Below are 24,066 nucleotides of genomic sequence, written 5' to 3' on the forward strand. Positions count from 1 at the left end.
TTGCTCTCTTCCTCCATACTCTACCCTATAAATAAATAAATAAAGAAAGAAAGAAAGAAAGAAAGAATAAATCTTTAAAAAAAGATCCTCTCTTTGTCGTTAGCCTTTGGCGTTTTAATTATGATGTGTCTTGGTATGGGCCATTTCGGGTTCATCTTGTTTGGGACTCTCTGAACTTCTTAGGCTGATATGTCTATTTCCTTCACCAAGTTAGGGAAGTTTTCTGTCATTGTTTCAAATAGGTTTTCAATTTCTTGCTCTTTCTCTTCTCTTTCCAGCACCACCTTGATACAAATGTTGGTATGCTTGAAGTTATCCCAGAGACTCCTTACATTATCCTCATTTTTTGGATTCTTTTTGCTATTCTGATTGAGCATTTTTTGCTTCATTATATTCCAAATCACTGATTTGATTCTCAGCTTCATCTCCTGTTGATTCCCTATAAATTATTCTTCATTTTAATTACTGTATTCTTCATTGCTATTTAGCATTCAGACATGTTTTAGAATATACTGTCATAAAAAAAAATGTTCTTGATCCCAAATTCCCTTCCACAGCAAAATTTATCAGAAGAATTTCCTATATTCAGTGTCACCAAGTTCTTTCACTGTGTTTACTTTCCACCTACTCCAATTAGATTTAACACTCCACAGAAACTGCTCTTGGCACAATTACCAATTACCTCTGTGTTGTAGATCCAAACTATTTTGCAGTCTTCTTCTCACTCTTGGTGGTTCAAGTCAACACTCTCCCAGGCTTCCATGAACCTACAAGCTTTTTGTTTTCCTGTTATCTCACTGGCTACTTCTTTTCAGCCTCCTCTGCTGACCCCTTCTCCCTTAAATGTTGGAGTGCCCTGGGTTCTCTATCTATATTCTGCCCACCCCCACCGCAAAATTATCTCACCTATTCCAATAGCTTTCTATATTATTTACATGCTGATAGAATCTCCTGAAATTAGTACCCCCTCCCACATCATATCAGGGTTGGCCTGTGTGATCAAGAGAGGATGTTTCTTCCAAGACTAGGTCATAGTGTGGTTTCTGCCTTTCGCTCTTTGTTGGATCACTTACTGTGGGGAAAACTAGCTGCCATGTCCTTAGGATAGTCAAGCAGACTATGGAGTGGCATGGGTGAGAAGCTGAGGCCTCTTGCCAATAGCTATGTAGGTGAGCCTATTAGAAGTGGATCCTCCAGCCCCTGTCAGATGACTGCAGCCCCAACAGACATCATGACTGAAAATTTTATGAGAGTTGCAGAACCAGAATTACCCAGTCAGCTACTCCCCAAATCCTGACCAATAGAAACTGTGAGATAATAAATGTTTGTTGTTTTAGGCTACTAGGTCTGGGCACTATTTGTTACGCAGCAACAGATAACTAATACAACCTCCAACTTTATATCTCCAGCCTTGTTCACTGCAAAGACCTCCAAATTTGTACCAAAGCTTAAATATCCAAAAGCATCTCCAAATTTATATGGACAGAACACAACTCTTGATGCAGAAAACACCACTACTACCCAGTTTCTACTCTGGGAGAAATCTCCATCTTAATATCCACTAACAGGCCAGAAACCTAGGGGTCGTTATTGATCCCTTCCTTTCCATCACACTCCATGTCCAATCCATCAGTTCTGCTTCCAAAATTAATCTTGACTGTGTCTGCTTCTCTCCATCTCTATTGCCACTGCGTTGGTCCAGGCCACTGGCATGACTCACCTAGACCAATGCCTCTTAACTGATTTCCCTTTTTCCATACTTTCCCACCCCACAACAGCAACCAGAGTTAATGGTCTTTATAAAATCTATACTATATTAAATGGTTTAAACCTCCCAGTGGCTTCCCAGTACACTCCAGAAAAAAATTCAAACTCCTCACCATGACCTTTTAGGGCTTCGTGTAACCCACTGCCCACTCTCTCTCATTCACCATTCTTCAAACATTCGAGCCATTTTTCTGTTCCTTAAATGCTTCAAACACATTCCTGCCGTGAGGACTTTGCACAGATTGCTTCCATAGTCTTCCCTTCTTTGTCATTGAGGGCTCAGCTCAAGTTACCTCCTCAGCCTCCTGAGTTCTGTACCCACTTTAAAATCATATTATAATAGGTAACCATGGTAATTATTAGTGTTGTTCCCAATATTTTTGGTTCTCCCCCTTTCTAGACACATGCTCCTTGCCCCTTTGAAGTTAGGTATAACCATGTGCCTATTTTCACCAAATGAAATGTAGACAGCAGAAATTTTGAGAGCCAGTATCTGATCTGCCAAACCCGTTTCCTGCCATGGTGACCATGGAAGTATGTGTCAAACTGAGCTTCCATCAGCCTGAGTCCCTGAGTGAGTTAGGGTGATCATGCCCCCTTCCAATCTGTGATAAATGTGAGGCCTGAATGAGAAAGAAACCTTTATTGTTTCAAACAACTGCGATTTTGGAGTTGTTTGTTACTACAGCATAACTAGCCCATCCAGACTTACACACTGTGTGCTAGGTCCTCATGTGGGTGCCTCACCTGCATTAACTCATTCACTTCTCACACCAACCCTATGGAGTAAGTACTGTCATATTCCCATGTTACAATGCAGGGACCAAGGCACAGCAAAGTTAAGCAACATTTCTGAGACCATAGAGCTAGTAGGGAGCAGAGGTAGAATTTGAACCTAGCCAGTCTGGTTTCAGATTTATGCTCTTAGTCATTCTGCTGTACTGCCTCTCAGAATTTCAAACTAATGTTGGAACAGGAATTGACAGAAGTCGTGAGTTTTATGAAATATTTGTACATATATAGAAAAGAGGAAACTGCCAGTTTTTATTTTTTCATTTATTGATTTTTAGAGAGAGGGAGGGAGAGAGAGGAATACTGATTTATTGTTCTACTTATTTATGCACTCATTGGTTGATTTTTGAATGTGTCCCAACCAGGGATCAAACCCACAACCTTGTGGTGTCGGTTGAATGCTCTAAATGACGGAGTGATCTGGCCAGGGCAGGGAACCACCAATTTTCATCCTGAGTTGAGATATATATTAATTATATTTAGAATTATTCATATCATATATTTAAACAGAGATGTCATGATATTTCAGCAACTATTGTATTTTATTTTATATTTTTTGCAAGCTCAGGTCTTTATTATAAGATGTCAGCTGAATAAGTTACAAGGGTAATACATGTGCAATAAAGGAAACTGCCAGCTCTCCTGAAACTTCTTCCTTGAAAAGGGAATAAATCACAATGATTTGGACTGGGAAAAGATAAACAGAGACGAGCTAATCTATTCTGGAACTAAAATCAGGTTTAGTTGCTATTTTACTATCAATACCAGGGCAACAATGATCAAGTACAGCAACCAATTAGAATAACAGACATTTTAGGGTTAATGGTTATTTCTACAAGATCTAAAAATAATCTCTAAATTCTGAGTGTCTTAAAAAAGCTATCCCCACCTTTTAGAAATACTTCTGAGAACAGTTTTGAAAGATGCTTTAAACAAACTCTCTTGAGGTATAGCTTACATATAATAAAACACACACTCATTCTAAGTGTACAGTTTGATAAACCTTGGCAAATGTATACACCTGAGTACCTACCACCACTATCAAGATACTATAGAACTTTTCCATTACTGTAGGCGGTTTTCTCCTGACCATTAATGGTCAGCCCTACCCTCTCCCCGAAACCCAGGCAACCACTGATCTGCTTTGTGTCACTACAGGTTAGATTTGGCTTTTCTAGTGTTACACATGAATAGAATGCTACAGGACACTTTTTTGTGTGTCTGGATTTTCACTCAGCATAATGGTTTTGAGAATCTTCATGTAGCTGCATGTATCAGTAGCTCATTCCCAAGAGCAGTTTTCACTAACAGAAAATAGAACAAGTTTCAATTCTGAAGAGGACTGTATAAATATTCTCTACTTCATTCAGATAAGATTTTTTGATCATCACATCCTCCTTGGGGCGCATCGAAGTGAATCTCCTTTTAAAAAAATATTTTATTTTTTATGTTTTTAGAGAAAGGAGAAAAAAGAGAGAGAGAGAGAGAGACAAACATTGATATGAGAGGGAAACATTGATCGTTGATCGGTTGCCTCTCATATGCACCCAGCTGGGGACCTCATCCTCATCCCAGGCACGTGCCCTGACTGGGAATTGAACTGGCAACGTTTCTCTTTGTGGGACGACACCCAACCAACTGAACTATATTGGTCAGGGCTGAACCTCATTTTCAAGTGAATTTTCTTTCTCCTAAACCCTAAGGGTCCCAGTGAGACTTGTCAGGAGGGGAGCAATGGGTAGTGGCAGCTTGTCCCAGGCTAACCCCCTGAACCTGTCTCCAAGGCCCCCTCTTCTCTGACTTTCCAGGAAGAAGACAGAAGCTTCGTCTTGGCTCACTGCTTTCCCATTACATTTCTAGTGAGCCAGAGAAGCGCACTTAGGCTCTCTCATGTCGCTTCTTCTGTTGTAGGCCCTTCCTTGTTTCACTGTCCCCAGGTTTAATAAATGTACTGTCAAAATTTAAAAAAAAATTCTTGTAAACTATATTTTATTGATTATGCTATTACAGTTGTCCCAGTTTTTCTCCCATTGCCCCCCCAACCCAGCACCCCGCACTCCCTCAGGCAATCCCCACACCATTGTTCATGTCCATGGGTTGTGCTATAGGTTCTTTGGCTACTCCATTTCCTATAGTGTACCTTACATTCCCATGGTTACTTTGTAACCACCCATTTGTACTTCTTAATCCCCTCACCTCTTCACCCATTCCCCCAAACCATCCTCCCATCTGGCAACCATGAAAACACTCTCCATATCCATGATTCTGTCTCTGTTCTTGTTTGCTTAGTTTGTTTTTAGATTAAATTGCTGATAGATATGTATTTATTGCCATTTTATTGTTCATAGTTCTGATCTTCTTTTTCTTAAGTCACTTTAACCTTTCATATAATGACAGTTTGGTGACGTTAAACTTCTTTAGTTTTTTCTTGTCTGAAAAGCTCTTTATCTGTCCTTCAATTCTTTTTTTTTTTAATATTTTATTTATTTATTTTTTAGAGAGGGAAGGGAGGGAGATAGAGAGAGAGAGAAACATCAATGTGTGGTTGCTGGGGGTTATGGTCTGCAACCCAGGAATGTACCCTGGCTGGGAATCGAACCTGGGACACTTTGGTTCCCAGCCCGCGCTCAATCCACTGAGCTACGCCAGCCAGGGCTGTTCTTCAATTCTAAATGGCATCTTTGCTGGGTAGAGCAATCTTGGCTGTAGGTCCCTGCTTTTCATCGTTTTGAATATTCCTTGCCAGTCCCTTCTAGCTTGCAATGTTTCTTTTGAGAAATCAGCTGACAGTGTTCTGGGAACTCCTCTGTAGTTTACTAACTGCTTTTCTCTCACAGCTTTTAAGATTCTCTCTTTCTCTTTAACCTTTGGTATTTTAATTATGATGAGTCTTGGAGTGGGCCTCTTTGCATCCCTCTTGTTTGGGACTCTCTGTGCTTCCTGGACTTGTATGTCTATTTCCTTCACCAAATTAGGGAGTTTTCTTTCCTTATTTTTAAAAAATGGATTTCCAATTTCCTGCTCTTTCTCTTCCCCTTCTGACACCCCTATGATGGGAAGATTGGATTGCTTGAAGTTGCCCCAGAGGCTGCTTACACTATCCTCATTTTTTAAAATTCCGTTTTCTTCTTGTTGTTCTGATTGGTTGTTTTTTGTTTTCTTATGACCATGTCATTGCTTTGATTCTCAGCTTCATTCACTCTCCTGTTGATTCCCTGTGTATTGTTCTTTATTTCCATTAGTGTATCCTCTGTTTCTGACTTCATCTTTTTATGCTGTTGAGGTCCTCACTAAGTTCCTTGATCATCCTTATAACCAGTGTTTTGAATTGTGCTTCTGATAAATTGCTTATCTCCATTCTGTTCAGTTCTTTTTCTGGAGTTTTGATCTGTTCTTTCATTCGGGCCATGTTTCTTTGTCTCCTCATTTTGGCAGCCTCCCTGTATTTGTTTTTATGTATATTAGGCAAAGCCTCTATGACTCCCTGTCTTGGTAGCTTGGCCTAATCTGGTAGGTGTCCTGTAGGGCACCTATAGGTGGAACAATCTAGTGGCACAGCCTCCCCTATCACCCAAGCTGGATACTCAAGGTGCACCCTCCATAGGGGCTGAGTACACCCTCCTCTTGTAGTTGAACCTTGATTATTGTTGGCAGGTCAATGGGAGGGATTTAGCCAGGCCAGTTAGATGCAAGGACTGGCTGTGACCATTGACCACCAACCTCCACCCTCTGTGTAATATCAGCTGTGCAGGGGCAGGGTCGTGATGTTCCAATGTGATCTATAGCTGTCTACTGGGTGCACAGGCTCTGGGGTTTCCCAGGTGGGGTAGGCCAGAGTCTGCTACCACCTGTGTTCCATCTGAGGCCAACCAGCATGAGCTGCAAAGCAATCTGTAGATGGCTGCTACCTATGCTGGGCTCAGAGTTTCCTGAGTGAAGCCAAACTGTGATCCAAAGCTTATTTCGGTTAGTGCTGGGCCTGGGGTCTCTTAGTCAGAGGTATGGGGGTGGGGGCTTGCTGAAGCTGGTTGTTGCTTGTTTAAGAGGATTTAGGAAGATGTAAGCCTGAACTGAGATAAGCCATTCATATGGAAAAACGCCTGTTAGTTGGGTCAGGTGGTACCTTAGGAATTCCCCAGGGTGAAGTGAACCATGTGAGCCAGGTAGATGGAATCTCATATAGGGCCCTGCCTACTGGCTCTGTGGCGGGGGATGGCTCAGAAAAGGTACAATGGTCTCTGCCTACTTTTCTGTCTGGGAGAAAGCTGTCCCCTAGCTCTCATCCTGATGCCAGACACTTCAGTTTCTCCCTGTATGACTGGTGCCTTGGAGGATGCTACCCCATGCTGGAGCTCAGAGGGAGTGATTCTGAGTAAGTCTGTGTGTGAGCTATTTAAGAAGCACTTCTTGGTAATGAAGTATTTCCTTTCACTGACTCAAGCACTGCTGGTTTTTACAGCCAGAAGTTATGGGGGATTATCTTCCTGGCACTGGAAGCCTGTGCTGGTGGACGTGGTATGGGGCTTGGATAACCCTCCCAAATTTTTATCCACCACACATGGGTGTGGGACCAACCTGTTCCATGTCTGCATGTCTACACATCTCCTACCCGTCTGGATGGATGTGTTTTCTTTCATTATGTAGTTGTCGGACTTCCATGCAGCTCAATTTCTGATGGTTCTGAGTGATGGTTCTTCTGTAGTTTACTTGTAATTTTGATGTGGTTGTGTGGGGAGATGAGCCATGTTTACCTATACCTCCATCTTTAAAAATTATTTTTAGCTAATTTTATGACATGGAGTTGTGTCCACTCCTGTGTAGCTGCTGACAAGAGAAGCTATATCCTTGAAATTCTATTTCTCCTGCAAGACTCAATATCACTTTTCCAGTAGCACGTAGAGGAAAGAACAGTCCTGGGGATCTGAAAACCTACCATACTGAAGGGAAAAAAGCAGAAGAGAATTTTAAACAAGAGCATTAAGGACATATGATACCTTCTTTGATACACCTGATATAATTAGCATTCTCTCTAGTCACCTTCCTAATTAGCATTCTCTCTAGTCACCTTCCTACATCTCCCTGATTCATCTTTGAGACTTATCACAATCTGAAATGACCTTGTCCTTTCTTTTTCTGAATGTCTGTGGTAGACCGAGTAACCATTCGGCATCAGCCTTTCTGTCAGAGAGGTGATTTTCCTCTCCCACACCCAGGAAGCCAGGCCTGGCCAGATTGATCCACCCTGATACATGTAGCTCTAACTCACCTATTTTCATCACTGGAGAGTATACCATTGGGTGAATATACCACTATTGACTTTATTCTCTTCCTGTTGAGAATTTAGGTTGTTTCTCAGACAGTATAGGGACTTGGGCCCAGGAATAGAAAATGCCGGGTAGCCAGGACGCCAAGTTAAGACCAGGTGGTCAGAAGGAACATGGGATAAGCTGACAAAAAAAAAAAATATCATCATTCTTCCACCCTGTACTCAAAAACACAGAGGTAACATGCTTTATCTCCCTTCCAAATGTCTGCTTAAACAACTGACCTGCACATGCAGTTGAAGGTTTGACCACTCTACAACCTTTCTAGGGGGCAATAGTGAGCAATCTGTCACCTTGTCCCCACAAATAAGCACAAAAATAGTTACCAGGCAACAAAGCTGTAAAAGGAAGTCACCCCACCCAGACATGGGAAATTCCACAAGCCTACCTTTTTCAAAAAGCCCATCTTTTTGCACAATCCCACTTTGTCCCAGTTTGTAAAGCAGGCCAAGCAGAGCCAGCCCCAAGTCAGTTCAGAGGACCTTCCTTTCCTCTGTGCTACCTCCCTTGTGCTCGAACATAAGCTTAATAAAATCTGCCTGAAAATTTCTCTGAGGCTTTCCCTCAATTTCTGTTTTGGGGAACCCAAGAACTCCAATGCTGGTAACATTTCCATTTTTCTCTCTGTTGACTCTTACAATCAGTGTTGCAATGTACATTCCCTAAGTGGCCCCTGACCTTATTATACATGAGTGAGCCTTTCCCCAGGTGTGTCATAGGAATGGAGCTGATGGGCTAAAGGGCCATCCATCTTCCCCTTCACCAGGGATTGTCAAGCACTTTGCAAGAGGGGTGTACCCCTGATGCTTTTACTTCTAGCTGCCCCAGCTTAATGGAAGTTCAGCCACCAAAGCTTCCCCTTGACCCAGCACAGGCCCACACAGATCCTCATTCACCAGTTCTACTTGTTCCTAGCTCACAAAGAGCTTTTATTCACTTTTATCTTGACTAGGTCTTCCTAGTTTTTTTTTTTCTATTTTTGCGTCTTATTCATCATTATTATGTTTCTGAAGAATAGAGTCATGATGCTGCTATTTGACTCTAAATAAGTGTGAATGAAGAAAAGGTTCTGTGGAAAGTAACCTCACCAGGTGATCAGATCATAGATTCTAACCAGACAGGTCAAGGTGGGTAGCCATGTCCCAGGCATGTAACTTTTCATAAAAGGTTTATCTTTGTCTTAAGCAAGAGCTGTCCATTGTTTCTGTGCATCTAGCTTAATGCGCCTTTGAAATAAGTATAACTGCCCTCAAACTGTTAACTATCCTGACTACCAATCTTTCTTGCTTTCTCCTACCTTCAAGTAATCTTCATTACATTCCCTCCTTAATTTCAAATGCACAGGAGAAACAGCAAAAGTGTCATTCTCTGGAGTATTTGAGATCTTGCTTCCTGGCAACTGTCATCAGTTTTGTCTCTAATTCTCTACAGATTTGGATGTTCTTATGTCAACATAAGTCTATCTTAAGCTACTTTTCTATATATCTGCCTCCTTCCTCAGTGTACATCTAACTTGAATACCTGTTCCTTGGGCCCGGAAATACCTTTCCAGGCCGATCTTGGAGGCTGCCATGTTCTTTCTCCTGTTTTCTGACTCATCTTTCTGAGCTTGGCTCAGATGGAATTCTTCTGTTTCTTCAATCAGAAGGAACTTCTCCCTTCTCCATCCTCCCAGGATGGCAGCTGCTACTGCATTTGTGGTCAGGCGCCCAAGCTGGCGGCCTGGTTGTCTGGTCTCAGCCAAACTGTGACTCTCTGCCGACGGATGCTCCTCCTTTTTCCATAACCACAATGACTTGTGGTCATTGACCCTCAGGTGAGAGCATACAGGGTCACTTGGGTATAGGTGATCTGGAGCTCATGGGTGTGTCCACTGGATTTCTACTGCTCAATGGCAATAATAACAGTAGCCCACATGAGCTGGCACTCTACTAAGGGATTCTCACCTTCCCAGGCCCACCCTCCAGAATACTATAAAATAAAGTTATTCTTCCTTTGTTACAGCTGAGGAAATTGAGGCTCAGAGAGAAGGAATGACTTGCCCAAGGTAACACACCCATTGTTGATGGCACATTCACTCCTTTCCCCCCAAATTATCCTGTGTTCAAAGGACCTTCTGAGGTCTACGGCAGGAAATAGTAGACTGTGCTCCACCTGGTGGCAGGATGTAGCAACACAAAATGTCCCTGCAAAGTTGAGAGGGTCACTGCCTTGAACATACGAAGCAAGTCACAGGGTACTCAGCTGAAGAGAACACGAGTTTAAGACTTCCTCTTACATTTTTTCCCAATAGGTAATTTTTATTGCATTTTAAAAATATCAAAATAGGTTTTGAGAATCATCTGCCATCATCTTGTTCCATAGCTAGATGACTCTTAGATCTTATTTATCAGCTTGCTGAGTGGTTCATTTTTCAGAGACATAGATAACACCTAAAATTTTTCCTTGTGTTGAGCTGTTTTGACTTGCTGAAGCAAAGCAGCTGAATTTGATACAAGTTCAATGCCAGCAACTTTCTGGGCTTGAGATATTGAACAAACAATGACTGGCCTCATATGGACACTACTGATAGATTTTTTTTATACAAAAAATGTCATATTTCAACAAGAGCCCCACTCTCCTGAGTAAAAATGGAGATGGGGAAATGAGTGTTCACAGATCTCATCTTGTGGGGGAACACCCTTGATCACATGGGGTATTTGACCAGACTGTGAACTACAGCCAGTTTCTTTCTATTCTCCACTGTTTGTCAACTCAGACCCTCTTCCTTTTATTTCCAAGGAGGCTGAGTTCTGCACTGGTGAAGTCCCTTTGCAGAATTCCCCTGGGGCCCTTCACATTAAGTGTGCATTCTTTCAGAGTGGTGTTAACATTTTCCAGAATGTCAACAGTCTGGTTGTTGAATATGGTCTTCATTCTCGAAGCAGATGCAGCAAAGAGAGCATATTAATGTTTATTTTTTTAACAGCTTTGAGATATAATTCACATGTAATACAATTCATCTATTTAAGGTGTACAATTCAGTGTTGTTTTTTTTTAAGATTTTATTTCTTTCTAGAGAGGGGAAGGGAGGGAGAAAGAGAGGGTGAGAAATGTCAACATGAGACCAGCTGCCTCTTACAGGCACCCAGAACAGCCTGGGCCTGCACCCTGACCAGGAATTGAACTGGTGAGCTTTTGCTTTGCAGAATGATGCCCAACCAACTGAGCCACACCAGTCAGGATTATAGTCCAATGGTTTTTCACACTTACCACAGATAAGTGTGACCATCGTTACAGGCAATTTTAGAAAATTTTCATCACCTCATCAAGAAACTCTGTACCCTTTAGCTATTTACCCTTTTGTCACAGGTGGGCACAGGTAACCAGGTTCTTGGTGATCGGGACAAAGAATTGAACCAAACACCCAGAGTTCATAGAAGAGAACACGGGAGCAGGCCAACTCAAAGCAGAGATTGACCTCATGGGCTGGAGGGACTCTATTCTTACAGGGTGGATCCTTCCTGGCTAGTTTTGGTGGGCTTTACTGTGCATGTACAAGTAGTTGTATTACTTTAAAGCTACTGCACATGTGGTCTCCCATGATTTTCCCTGACTGGCCACCAGGGAAGAGGGTCCCATGTAGCATCCAGCAAACTCGAGAACAAATATCGGAGACTTTCGGGGTATCAAAGATGTTACTTTATTGGCCAAGTTTAACCTGTGCAGGGGCGAACTCTCAAAGTGTCCAGCGACACAGTGCCCACAAGGAGCTGCAAACGAGAGCCGCGCCGAGCGCTTACAACTACGTCCTTATATAGGGGCGGGCAAGCAAGCGTTATACGGAAGCAGACGTGGCAGTTAGCAATTCGCTTATAAAGACCGCGCGCAGGAATTTCAAACCAAGCATTCTTGCATAAGGCGGGAAGGCAGGATGTTTGTTCATTAACCTAGTAATCTCCTGGCTCTAGCTAGCTAGGTTCCTATTTTCTCATTAAAAACTACAAAGCATTGCTTATCTAGCCTACCCAGGGGAGAGCATCTGCTCAACACAGGATGTTTGCTTAGCTGCACTATGTCTCCCTTATCATTTCCTTTTAGCTACAATGTGGTTCTTGTTTACTAAGGTGAAATTTAGTTCTTAATTTCCTTATTTCCAACATCCCACAATGTTACCAAATTGACCCCCCTTTCTCCTGGGGTTCGCCTGTACTAGGTTTGCCTTTCCCTTTGCTAGAGAATTATAGCTCTCCATGTTAGAGATTGGTGAAAAGGAAAGGAATTATTTATTCAAGTTATACAGATTTAAGAGTAATGACTTAACGTCTTCATCAAAATCCCCAAAACACCCACAAATACACACAGTCCTTCCTTTCCCCCTTTGCCCAGTCTGGGGTACTGTATCTCAGGAAAAGAAATAGAAGTCCGTGGCTCAGGCAGCCCCTGGTTTTTCCCAGTAATCTGTGCTCAGCTGGTAGGCTTCCCTCGGTTCCTAGCACCATCAGCTGTGTTGCCTGGCATCATCAACTGGGATCTTCAGCTAAAGCTGAGTGGTGGTTCTCTGCTAAAGCTGTGTGGTAATTCTTTGCTAAAGCTGCATGGTGATTCTTCTTATGTCTGTGGGGGTTCCCCACTTTGGCCAAAGCCATGTGGTTCTCCCTCACCAAGGCTGTGGGGGTCCCCACTTCGCCAAAAGTGCGTGGTTCTCCTCTCAGTGGCTGCCACATCTGGGTTTAAATCCCCACGCCAATCTTCCTCTGAAGCCTCACTTCCGACTCCACCCACAATTGGCAACACTTGCCAGCACTTGCATATCCTTCTAGCTTTACTGGGCTGCCATAGTGAGTCTGGGCAGGGATGGCCCCATGGCATAGAGCCAACAACTCCAAGCTCTCACACAGGTGCTGTAACCAGGGGGAGTTGCCTCCCAGTTACATCCTGGGTGGAAGTCACTCCCTTCTCCCTGGCTCAAAGCTTGGCCATAGATATTTAACATATCTATGAAACCAATGAAAGGTTATAGATATGCTAAATGACCATGGCTGAGGTTAGCTGCAAAGCTGTTGCTATGCAAAACAGCTCTCAATGGCCCTGCTCCATGTGTCCCATCCCCCACTCACACCTGTGTGTGGGGGGGTGGTGAGGACATTCTATAAATCTTTCTAATATTTCCTGGACACCTTGAGTTCTGGACCCCATTACAAATCCTTTGGGGGACCCCCTGACTGCACCCTCCTACACTTCTATCCCTCATACCTAGCCCTAAGCAACCGCTAATCTACTTTTTGTCTCCATAGATTTAGCTATTATTGATGTTTCACATAAATAAAGTTATATAATATATGGTCTCCTACCAATTCAATGTTTTGAAATTAAGTGTGTTTACATTGTGATTCTGCTTTGTACTACAATTAATTGGAATCAGTAGTTTTGGCCTTGAGATTTTATACATTTTCAAGATTAGCAGAACATTACAACAAACCCAGAATTTAATTTTATCCTCCCTTCCCGAAGAGAAGCCCAGAGGCTCTATTCTCCAGAGGAAACAAAATGAAAAGGAGGAAAAATAACCACTAAGGGAGTTAGGACATTTTGAACTTTTATTGGAGTTTTTACCATCCAGGCCCCTGATCTCAGGCCCTGCCTGCGCTGGGGTCTGTGCTCACCTTTGAGGTGCAAAAGGCTGGGAGATGGATAGTCAGGGCTGCCTCTCTTGCCCCATTTCCAGGCTTCAGAGTGGCCCTGCCAGTAGGAAAGATGCCCGAGGACACGCCAGAGGTCACTCAAAGGGGCAAGAGTGAAGAAAAGAGATGAATGTCCCATCTGCCAGAGTAGGGAGCATTTCCTGGGGCAGTGGCTAAAGATGAGGCCCTTGCCCACAGGCCAGGCCAGCTCTCCAGCCTGTCTAGGGGAGCCACAGGCACTTCCGGGGTGTCGGGGTCTTCTGCAAGGTCAGCCGCAGCACAGGCATCTGCTAAGGTGGCACATGGAAGCTCTGCTTTGGGTCTGACTCTCAGGAGGCAGTTTTTCAAACTGATCCCCTGCTCCTGACTTCACATTTGGGGCAGGTTAGCCAGGTCCCTACTTTCACAATAGTCCCTTTCCCCAATAACAAAAAATGACAGTCCTTTGTCTCAAAGACTGGGTGGGAATATACAATTCTAGGACATGTCCCAGAAGTGAGCAGCTGCTGCTGCAGGTCCCAACTCGGGGAGTTAAGCAGGTGTTCTAAGGAAGAGGACTGCTCTGGAAACCTCAAGTCCAAATTCCCCCTGGACAATTTCAGGTGAGTTCAGGGGGTGGGGCCGAAGTGTTCTTGCTGAGCTGGGTGGAATAGAGGGGAGGGAGGCAGAAACAAAGGTCCAGCGCCAGTGGAGACCTGGCTGGTGGTAAGAGGGCAAGAGAGGAAAAACACAAAAAGGAGCTAAAATGATGACAAGAGTTTCTGAAACTGGATTTGCAGCACAAATACAATGAGGAGCTGCCTGTGGCTTGTTTTATTCCCATCTCAGCTACCTGGGAGGATGATCTTCAGATCAGAAATGGAAGGACAAATGTTGGTAGAGGAATCTGAAAACCCAGTGTAGCGGCTTGCATAGCGTCCCTCCCAAATTCTGTTTGCCCAAAACCTCAGAATGTGGCTGTTTTAGCTTTCTAGGGTTGCTGTAACAAAGATTCATTCTAGAAACTTTCTTGTGAATTCTTTGAGATTTTCTAAATTTAGAATCATGTCATCTGTATATAGTTTTACCTCTTTGCAACCTGGATGCTTCTTATTTCTTTTTGACATTTCAATATTATTTTATATTAGTTTCAGGTGTACAGCATAGTGGTCAGACAATTATATAATTTATAAACTGATCCCCACTGATAATTCTAGTGTGCACCTGGCACCAAACGTAGTTATTACAATATTTTTTACTATATTCCCTATGCTGTACTTTATATCCCTGTGACTATTTTGTAACCATCAATTTGTACTTCTTAATTCCTTCACCTTTTTCACCAAGGCCCCCAACTCTCCTCCCATCTGGCAACCTTCAGTTTGCTTTCTTTGAGTCTGTTTCTGTTTTGTTTGTTCATTTATTTTGTTCTTTAGAGTCCACATGTAAGTGAAATCATATGGCATTTGTCTTTCTCTGTCTGACTTATTTCCCTTAGCATAATACCATCTAAGTCCATCCATATTGTTGCAAATGGTTTCATTCTTTTCATGGCTGAGTAATATTCCCTGTGTACATGTATCACACCTTTTTTTATCCACTCTATTGATGTGCACTTGGGTTGCTTTAAATTTCTTGGCTATTGTAAATAATGCTGCGATGAACATAGTGATGCATGTATCTTTTCGAATTAGTGTTTTGGATTTCTTCAGATATATACCCAGAAGTAGAATTGTTGGATCATAAGGTGGATCTATTCTAGTTTTTTGAGGAAACTCCATACTGCTTTCCATAGTGGCTGCACCAGTCTGCATCCCACCAACAGGGCAAAAGTGTTCCCCTTTCTCCACATCCTCACCAGCATTTATTTGTTGATTTATTTATGGAAGCCATTCTGACAGGTGTGAGATGATATCTCAGTGTTTTTAATTTGCAGTTCCCTTGTGATTAGTGATGTTGAGCATCTTTTCACATGTCTATTGGTCATCTGTATGTCCTTTTTAGAGAAATGTCTATTCAGATTCTCTGCCCTTATTTAATTGGATTGTTGGATGTTTCTTTTGTTGGTGTTGAGTCATATGTGTTCTTTATAAATTTTGGATATTAACCCCTTATCAGATGTATCATTGATGGATATATTCTCCCATTCAGTAGGTTGCCTTCTTGTTTTGTTGGTGGTTTCCTTTGCTGTGCAAAATTTTTTAGTTTATGGAGTTCCATTTATTTACTTTTCTTTTGTTCCCCTCACCCAAGGAAATGTATCAGACAAAATATTAGTAAGCCCTTATCAGTGTGGCTCAGTTGGTTGAGTGGCGTCCTGCAAAATGAAACATCGCCAGTTCGATTCCCCGTCAGAGCACGTGGCTGGATTGAGGGCAGTCCCTGGTTGGGGTGCGTGTGAGAGGCCACCGATTGATGTTCTCTCACACATCGGTTCTTCTCTCCCTCCCTCTCTCTCCCTTCCACTCTCTCTAAAAATAAATAAAGTCTTTTTTAAAAATGGTAATAGTCCTTCTAAAAAATATTAGTAAGAGCAATGTGAGAGAGTTTACGGCCTATGTTTTCCTCTAGAAATTTTACAGTTCAGGTCTTCCATTTACAACTTTAATCCATTTTGAGTTTATTCTTGTGTATGGTGTAAGAAAGTGGTTTAGTATCCTTTTTTTTACATGTATTTGTCCAATTTTCTGGACACCATTTATTGAATAAACTGTCTTTGCCCCATTTGATGTTCTTGCCTCCTTGGTCATGTATTAGTTGACCATATAGATGTTGTTTTATTTTTGGGCTCTCTATTCTGTTCCATTGGTCTATGTCTGTTTTTATGCCAGTACCATGCTGTTTTGTTTAGTATAAACTTGAGGTATAGTTTAATATCAGGTAGGGTGATACTTTTATTCCTTTCTAATTGCTCTGGATAGAACTTTCAGCACACTGTTAAATAGCAGTAGTAAAAGCATGTATCCTTGTCTTGTTCCTGACCTTAAGGGGAAAGCTTTCAGTTGTAGGTTTTTCATAAATGCATTTATTGTGTTGAGGAAATTTCCCTTTATTCTTAACTTTCTGATGGTTTTTATTATAAACATGTGTTGGATCTTGTCAAATGCCTTTTCAGCACCAATTGAGATAATCATGTTGTTACTGGTTCTTCTTGCCAATGCAGTGAAGAATTGCAGATAAGCAAGTCTGTTAGCATGCAAGCAGGTTTTATTAGTGATACATTCTCATGGAAGAGAATGGGCCAAGCTAAGGTGGGGGTTGAAAGGCATAGGTTCAGGGCAGAGCAAGGTAGGGGGCATCAGGTCCTTCGTGTTAAGGACTTATATAGTTGGCGGGATGGGATGAAGAAGTTCTATATTGATTGACAGGTAAAGGTGGTACCAGCTTTCCTTGGGAGTTGAGGGAGCATGACTACCCAAACTTAGGTATGTGTGGGGGCCTGTTAGCCCAAATCCTAATCTTGCTCCAGATCCCATTTGCTCATCTTGTAAAACAGATGCATGACAGGAGGCAGTTAATTAATGTTGAGGCAGTTACTCAAAGTTATTTATGGATTTTCTCTTTGGGCACTGTGCACTCCTCCTTCTCCCCTTTCTAGACCTTGGGATGAATACACAGTTTCAAAGGCTTTCCTTCTCAGATAGTGAAATTTCAAGGACTCCCCTCTTTCCTTGCTAACAATGTTTCCTGTGCTGTTGGAACACCCGGCAATATTGTCGGACCAGGCTCAGGACTGCTGTTAGTGGGTGAGACAGGACTCCCTTCTCCTTCCTGCCTTGGTTTCCTGTCTATGTGCTTAAGGATGTGATTTTGTTGCCTTTATTTTGTTAACATAATGTATTACACTGTTTGACTTTTTTTATGTTGAATCACCCTTGCATCCCTGGGATAAATCCCACGTGGTCATGGTGAATAATTCTTTAAATACATTGTCAGATCAAATTTGCTAATATCTTGATGAGGACTTTTGCATTTATATTCACAAGGGACATTTGTCTATAATCTTTTCTTCTGATGTCTTTATCTGGCTTTGGTATCAGAATAATGCTGGCCTCCTATGATGGGTCAGGAAGTGCTCCCCTCTGCTCAATTTTTTGGAAGAATTTGATGGGGTTTGGTGCTAATTCTTTAAATATTTGGTAGAAATCACCTGTAAAGCTATTGGTTCAGGACTTTTTTTTCTTGAGAGTTTTTGATTACTCATTCAATATCTTTACTTGTTATGGGTCTGTTGAGACTTTCTATTTCTTTTTGAGACAGTTTAGGTAATTGGTGTGTTTCAAAAAAATCTGTCCATTTCTTCTAAATTATCTAATTTGTTGGTGTTCAATTGTTTATAGTATTCTCTTATCCTTTGTATCTCTATAAGTTTGGTAAAAAATGTCCCCACTTTCACTTTTGGTTTAAGTTATTTGCATCTTCTCTTTTTTCTTTGTAAGTCTATGCTATTATAATCTGAAGGTGTGTATCCTTTCAAAATTGTATGTCAAATCCTAACACCTGATGTGATGGTAACAGGAGGTGGAGCCTTTGGAAGGCTATTAGGTCATGAGGGCAGAGTCCCCATGAATGCTATTAGTGCTCTTACAAAAGAGGCTCCAGAGAGATATCTAGCCTCTTATGCATGTGATGATATAATGAGAAATCTGTGACCCAGAAGAGGGACGTCACCCACCCATGCTGGCACCCTGATCTTGGACTTCCAGAACTGTGAAATATAGGTTTCTATTATAGGTAAGAACTGTGAAAAATAGGTTTCTATTGTAGGTAAGCTACCCAGTCTATGGCATTTTGTTATGGAAGCCTGAACAGACTAAGACAGTCTAGCAAAAAGTTGCTTAATATTGTTGATATTTTTAAAGAACCACCTTTTTGTTTCATTGATTTTTTTCTCTTCAAATATCTTTTTTGGGTGACACAATTTAACTCATAACAGTAAATTTATTTAAAAATAGGGTCCTTGCAGATGTAACTAGTTAAGGTGCAGCCATTTGGTTAAGATGGGCTTTAAAGCTTCCATCTTTCACCGCTGAGTGCAGTGTTTGCTGTGAGTTGTTTGTGTCTGACTTCTTATTATGTTGACTTCGTTTCCTTATATTCATAATTTGTTTTTTTAATGAAAGGATGCTGAATTTTTTCAAATTTTTTTTTCTGTTTCAATTGAGATGATCATTTTTCCCCCCTCTTTCTGTTAATGTGGTATAATTACATTGATTTTCATTTGTTGAACCATGTTGCATTCTAGGGCAAACTCCCACTTGGTCATGGCATGTAGTACTTTTAATATGCTATTATTTTTTAAATTTTGATATATGGTGCTTTGATTTTTTTAAAAAGAAAAGGAAGGATTTCTTGAAGGAATGGTCAGCAGTGTCAGAGACCTCAGAGTGGTCAAGTAGGGGATGGAATGGAGGGGGATTTAGTTATTAAGAGGTTTTTGTTTTTGAGAGTATATTTATTAAAACTGGGCATAGTGCAACAAGGAAGGGCCTAGGATAGAAGAAGCAACAGGAGAGAGAGAAGGTAGGGCTGCTTTGGCTCCCTAGAAACAGTAAGGGACAGAAGTGAGCCCAGGTGAGGCTGCTGTTAGCTCACTGGAGAGTCAGAGAAAAGGGAGTTTTGGGGACCGGTTCAGGGTGTCAGCCTGGGAAAAGCTGCCACTACACATTGATCCTCTGGTTGCAAGTCTCATGGGGTCCCTTAAAGTTTAGGAGGTGCAGGCCTGTGGGGGAAGGAGAGGAGGAAGGGGAAGGTGTGGGCATGCTCCTGGGAGGGAGAGCACACCTTAATAGGTTTTTGTTAAACTTGTACCTGAATGTTCTTAGCAGCAATACTTACAATATCAAAAAAGCAGGAAAAAACCAGATGTCCATCAACTGATTGTTAGTTAAACAAAGTGGTATATCCATTCAGTGGAGTGTTATGCAGCCATTAAAGAGGAATGAAGTTCTGATGCATGCTACAACATGAATGAATCTTGAAAACACTATACTAAGTGAAAGTAGTGAAGCACAGAACGCTACATATTATATGTATCCATTTATATGAAATGCCAGATAAACAAGAAGCAGAGAGTAGATTAGTGGTTGCTTGGGGCTTGGGAGAGATGTTCAGACCAGGTTGGGAACTGGAAGATGTGAAAGGTTTGGTTTAGTTGCTATGGGGAGGGGAGGGAAAGCTGAGCAAGAATAAGTGGAAAACTCAATATTTGGTTGAATTTATAGGCCCAGCTTTGAGCTTCCAAATGGCTGCAGGAATTAGTATGAGATTGGGGTTATTAAGAGCCAGCTGATGAGTTTGCAGAATTACTGTGGGCAATGTAGTTGTTGGGAGTGAGCCAAGGTGTGCTGGAAGAACGAGTAAGTTTTCAGAGATGGGAAAAAGGAATGCTGCATACTCTAGGCAAACTATTAGTTATTCAGCACAGCACCTGGCACATGTAGAAATACTCATTTGCAAAAAATAATAGTCGGCTGATATTTTTGGAGGGGTATCAGCTTTATTGAGATATCATTCACATACTCTACAACTCACCTACTTATATTGGTCAACTAATTTTTGACAAGTGTGCAAAGACAAGTGTCTTTTCAACAAATGGTGCTGAGACAAATGAAATTTCTAAATTGGAAAAATGAAGTTGGACCCTTTCCTCACACTACATACAAAAATTTACTCACATTCTAAAGCGTATGAAGTGATATCAAATTTTGGTTTTGATTTGCATTTTCCTAATGATTACTGATGTTGAATATCCTTTCATGTGCTTGTTGTCCATTTGTGTATGTGTAAGAAATGTCTATTCAGATACTTTGGCCATTTTTAGTTGGGTTATCTGGATTATCTTTTTATTGTTGAGTTGTGAGAGTTCATTTTATATTCTACACACTGAACACTTATCAGATATGTGGTTTACAAATATTTCTCCCATTCTGTGGATGTCTTTTCACTTCTTTTGAAACACAGAAACTTCTTTCTGGAGTGACGAAATGTTCTAAAATGGACTGTGGTGATGATTGCATAGGCCTGTGAACATACTGAAGACTATTAAACTGAACACTTTAGAACCTACGTGCGTGTGGGGTCTCTGACTCTCATGTATGAGAGGGTCCCATACATATGTATGTTTTAAATTTGGTTATTTTCTCTTGCTAATCTGTCTTACATCCATTTAATTATCAGACCACTTGAAAGAACCTTGAGTGTAAAGTTTCTTCCTCCCCCACATCAGAAAAGTGCAAAAAACTCTGTTCAATGAATTCCTGACTTTGCTAAGATTTTATTCCACCTTCTTCCAAAAAAACAAAACATCTTCATTGAAATCAAAATGGGAGCAGCAATTTTGCTTCACCCACATCTATCCACTCCTGGTTTAAACAAACAGTACACTGCTAGCTTTCAATGCTATGATTTTATGAATAGTTTATTTATATTTACAAATGAACCATGTGGCTCTAAAATTAGATATCCAATTTCTAACAGTCTCCCAGGGAAGTAGAACACTTACTTTAAAAACTATGGGGTCACCCTGGCTGGGTAGCTCAGCTGATCGTCTGGATTCACCAAGGTTGCAGGCTCAGTCCCTGGTCAGGGTACATACAAGAAGCAACCAGGGAATGCATAAATAACTGGAACAAGTTGATGTTTCTCTCTCTCCCTCCTTTCCTCTCTCTCTCTCAAAGCAATATAAAAAAAAACCCTATGGGGTGGGGGAAATTATTATGAGAAGGATGACTGACTACTAGTAGGTTTTTAAAGAGCAGGATGACAAACAATGTGATGTTGCACCAACTATATACTTTAAATATGTGATTTGTATCATCTGTGAATAATATCTCATAAAGCTGTTGTTTAAAAGAAAAATAACTGAGGCCAAAGTCACCTAGACTGTTTATCAATTATTGGATCACATCCCTGAGTAAACTGGGAACTGATATTTTAAAGGATATAATTTAGCATCCTAGAAACCTACATGTTCTATATGCTATAGAGAGGATGGCCATTCAGGTTCATTAATTTTTACTAAAAGTTCTCAACCATAACCCATAACCCCAGAATAAAACTTCTCACCTCATGTATCTTTCAACCGTTTCTAAACTTCTATCAAAAACTCTTGACAGAAAGAAACAGAGCATTTGAAGCACATTATGCCCACCTATCCCTCTAGAAAAACTGGATTTATTCCTTCCCCCCAAATAAATAAACTGAATGTTTTAAAAGGATGTGTTTTATAACATGTGAATTTTAGCTCAATAAAGCTGTCATCAAAAATAGAGGGATAAAAAGAATGGATAATAATATGTTTAGAAAAGTAATTGGTACTTGGGGTGGTGAACATAAAATATAATGTACAGATGTACTATAGAATTATACACCTGAAACCCATATGATTTTATTAACCAATAGTGTCCCAATAAATTCAATTAAAATGAACTGGTAGATACTAGAACTCAATATTGTTTTTCCTAAATATATATCCTATGAAACTAACTTCATCCCTTTTTTTTGATAGAGCAATCTTTTATCAAAACTTTTGATAACATCCTTAATCTCTTTTAGACCTGAATCAAGTAATGCTCTAACAAAGGCTATCTGAACTTCAGCTAGAGATTTGAAAAAATCCCTAACAACTTGATTTTAAAAACTGTAGAATGGAAGACAGCATTACTGAGTATAATGTTAATTGGCTGAGTAAACATGTCCCCCCAGTACCAACTAAATGTAGGCTAGGAGAGGTGTCGTGTTGCATGCCACAGGCCTTCAGTCACAGCCTTGCTTTCTTCATCATCTTTATTGGTGATTTGAGATGAGAAAAACAGATGAAATCCTGGTCCAATTTGTGGGAGTCAGAGGACCAAGTCAATTTTGACTGCATGAATTCTACAAGGGGAAATTTTAGTTTGCACTTTTTCAAATAACTGTGGAACACAGGATGAGACATAGTTCCACAGTGCTCATGTGGAACATACCTCTGGGGCTCTGTTGACTTGGAGTCTACCAACTTCGTGGCTGCCAATCATGTCAATGCAATCTCGGTGCTCCAATATGGCAGTGCTCATCTGTTTTGGGTACCACTGGTTGCTAACCTAACAGCCATTGCCCCTCCTGTCTTCCTTAGTTATAGACCCTGGTTTGTTCAGAAGATAGGCTCAGTGATGTGGGCCCTGCCCCAATCCCCAAGGGATGATTAAAATTTAGTACAAGAGCCAATAAGACAGCCTCGTTCTCTTTTGCCAGGTTGCTTTTTCAGCATTCTTTGCAGTGAAGGGTGTAAGATGCGAGAAGAGATAAATTAAAGTAAGAACTGTTAAGCAAAAGGAATCAGGACTTAATAATTTGGGAAAATTTCAGCCTATCCATATTGCAAAATATCCTAAAATTAGGAGATTCAGTTTTAAGAAAGTATGTTGGACAAACTTTTGCTGGTTCATGGAAGGGATCAAAAGGTCAGAGCACTCTTGGCCCTGGTTGGTGTGGCTCAGTTGGCTGGAGCATTGTCCCATAACTGAAAGGTCACAGGTTCTATTCCCAGTCATGGCACATGTCTAGGTTGTGGGTTTGACCCCAGGCTGGGGCATGTACAAATGGAACCGATCAATGTTTCTCTCTCATGTTGATGTTTCTCTCCCTCCCCCTCTTTGTGAAATCAATAAGCATGTCCCCAGGTGAGGATAAAACATAAAAATAAAAAGAGTGTTCTTGGAAGAGATTTGGCACAGGACTCATGGATGGGATTTTCCAGGAAAGATCTGTGGAAGAATGTATCATCTATAATGAAATGGACTCCTGTGATATACACAGGAAACCCATAAAGTTCTTAAGGACTACAGGAACAGAGGGAAGAAGAACAGTTTTGAAAAAGGCTTTCAAAGTTTTCTCAAAATTCTACAGGCAGCAAATAGGCTGATATATGTTATTCAACTGCAACGCGTGTTAACCTATGAGAAGAAGAAAAAGAAATGTGGTGCAGGCTGTGGGGCAGAGCTGAGAGCCGTGGAGGGTTATTCCTAGGCCTTCAAACCGCATGGAGTTTCCCAGGCTGCATTTCAAAATTGCTCACAACCAGTGACTCCTTGTTTTCCTTCTTTTTAAATGGAAATTTTCCATTGAAATGTCTGTAACTATTATCCTTTGCCTAAACCAGCATTGTATTTGGGGAGTAGATAGTTTGTTAATTGAGTTTACACATGTGAATTCACTTAATCCTTACCACGGTCACATGAGTTTTGCAGGTTCAGGGAGAGAGGAATTTTGCCTGCAGCCTCACTCATAACTAATGTTAGAGGATTTAGATGATGACTTTTGAGCTGATGAGGTTTTGCTGAAATTTAGAACATGAGTTGTGCCATAATGCGTTGCGTCTTTGGGGGACCTTGGCATGGAAAGAATGTATTTTGCATATGGAACAGACATTCATCCTTGAGAGCCAGCAGCAGAATGTAGTAGGTGAAGGATCCCCCAAAAGCCATCCATATCATAACCCCCGAAATTTGTGAATGTTACTTAACATGGCAAATGGAACTTCGCAGATGTAATTCAGTTAA

At 41.2% G+C, this 24,066-nt stretch overlaps 1 pseudogene; it reads left to right on the top strand.

The window, feature by feature from the left end:
* The window catches only part of LOC123806288, a 78,592-nt pseudogene that overhangs the window by 52,807 nt on the left and 1,719 nt on the right, over window positions 1–24,066 (top strand).

This window comes from Phyllostomus hastatus, unplaced genomic scaffold (genome assembly GCF_019186645.2).
Source record: "Phyllostomus hastatus isolate PE091 unplaced genomic scaffold, TTU_PhHast_1.1 phas_scaffold_385, whole genome shotgun sequence".
Taxonomy (NCBI): Eukaryota; Metazoa; Chordata; class Mammalia; order Chiroptera; family Phyllostomidae; genus Phyllostomus; species Phyllostomus hastatus.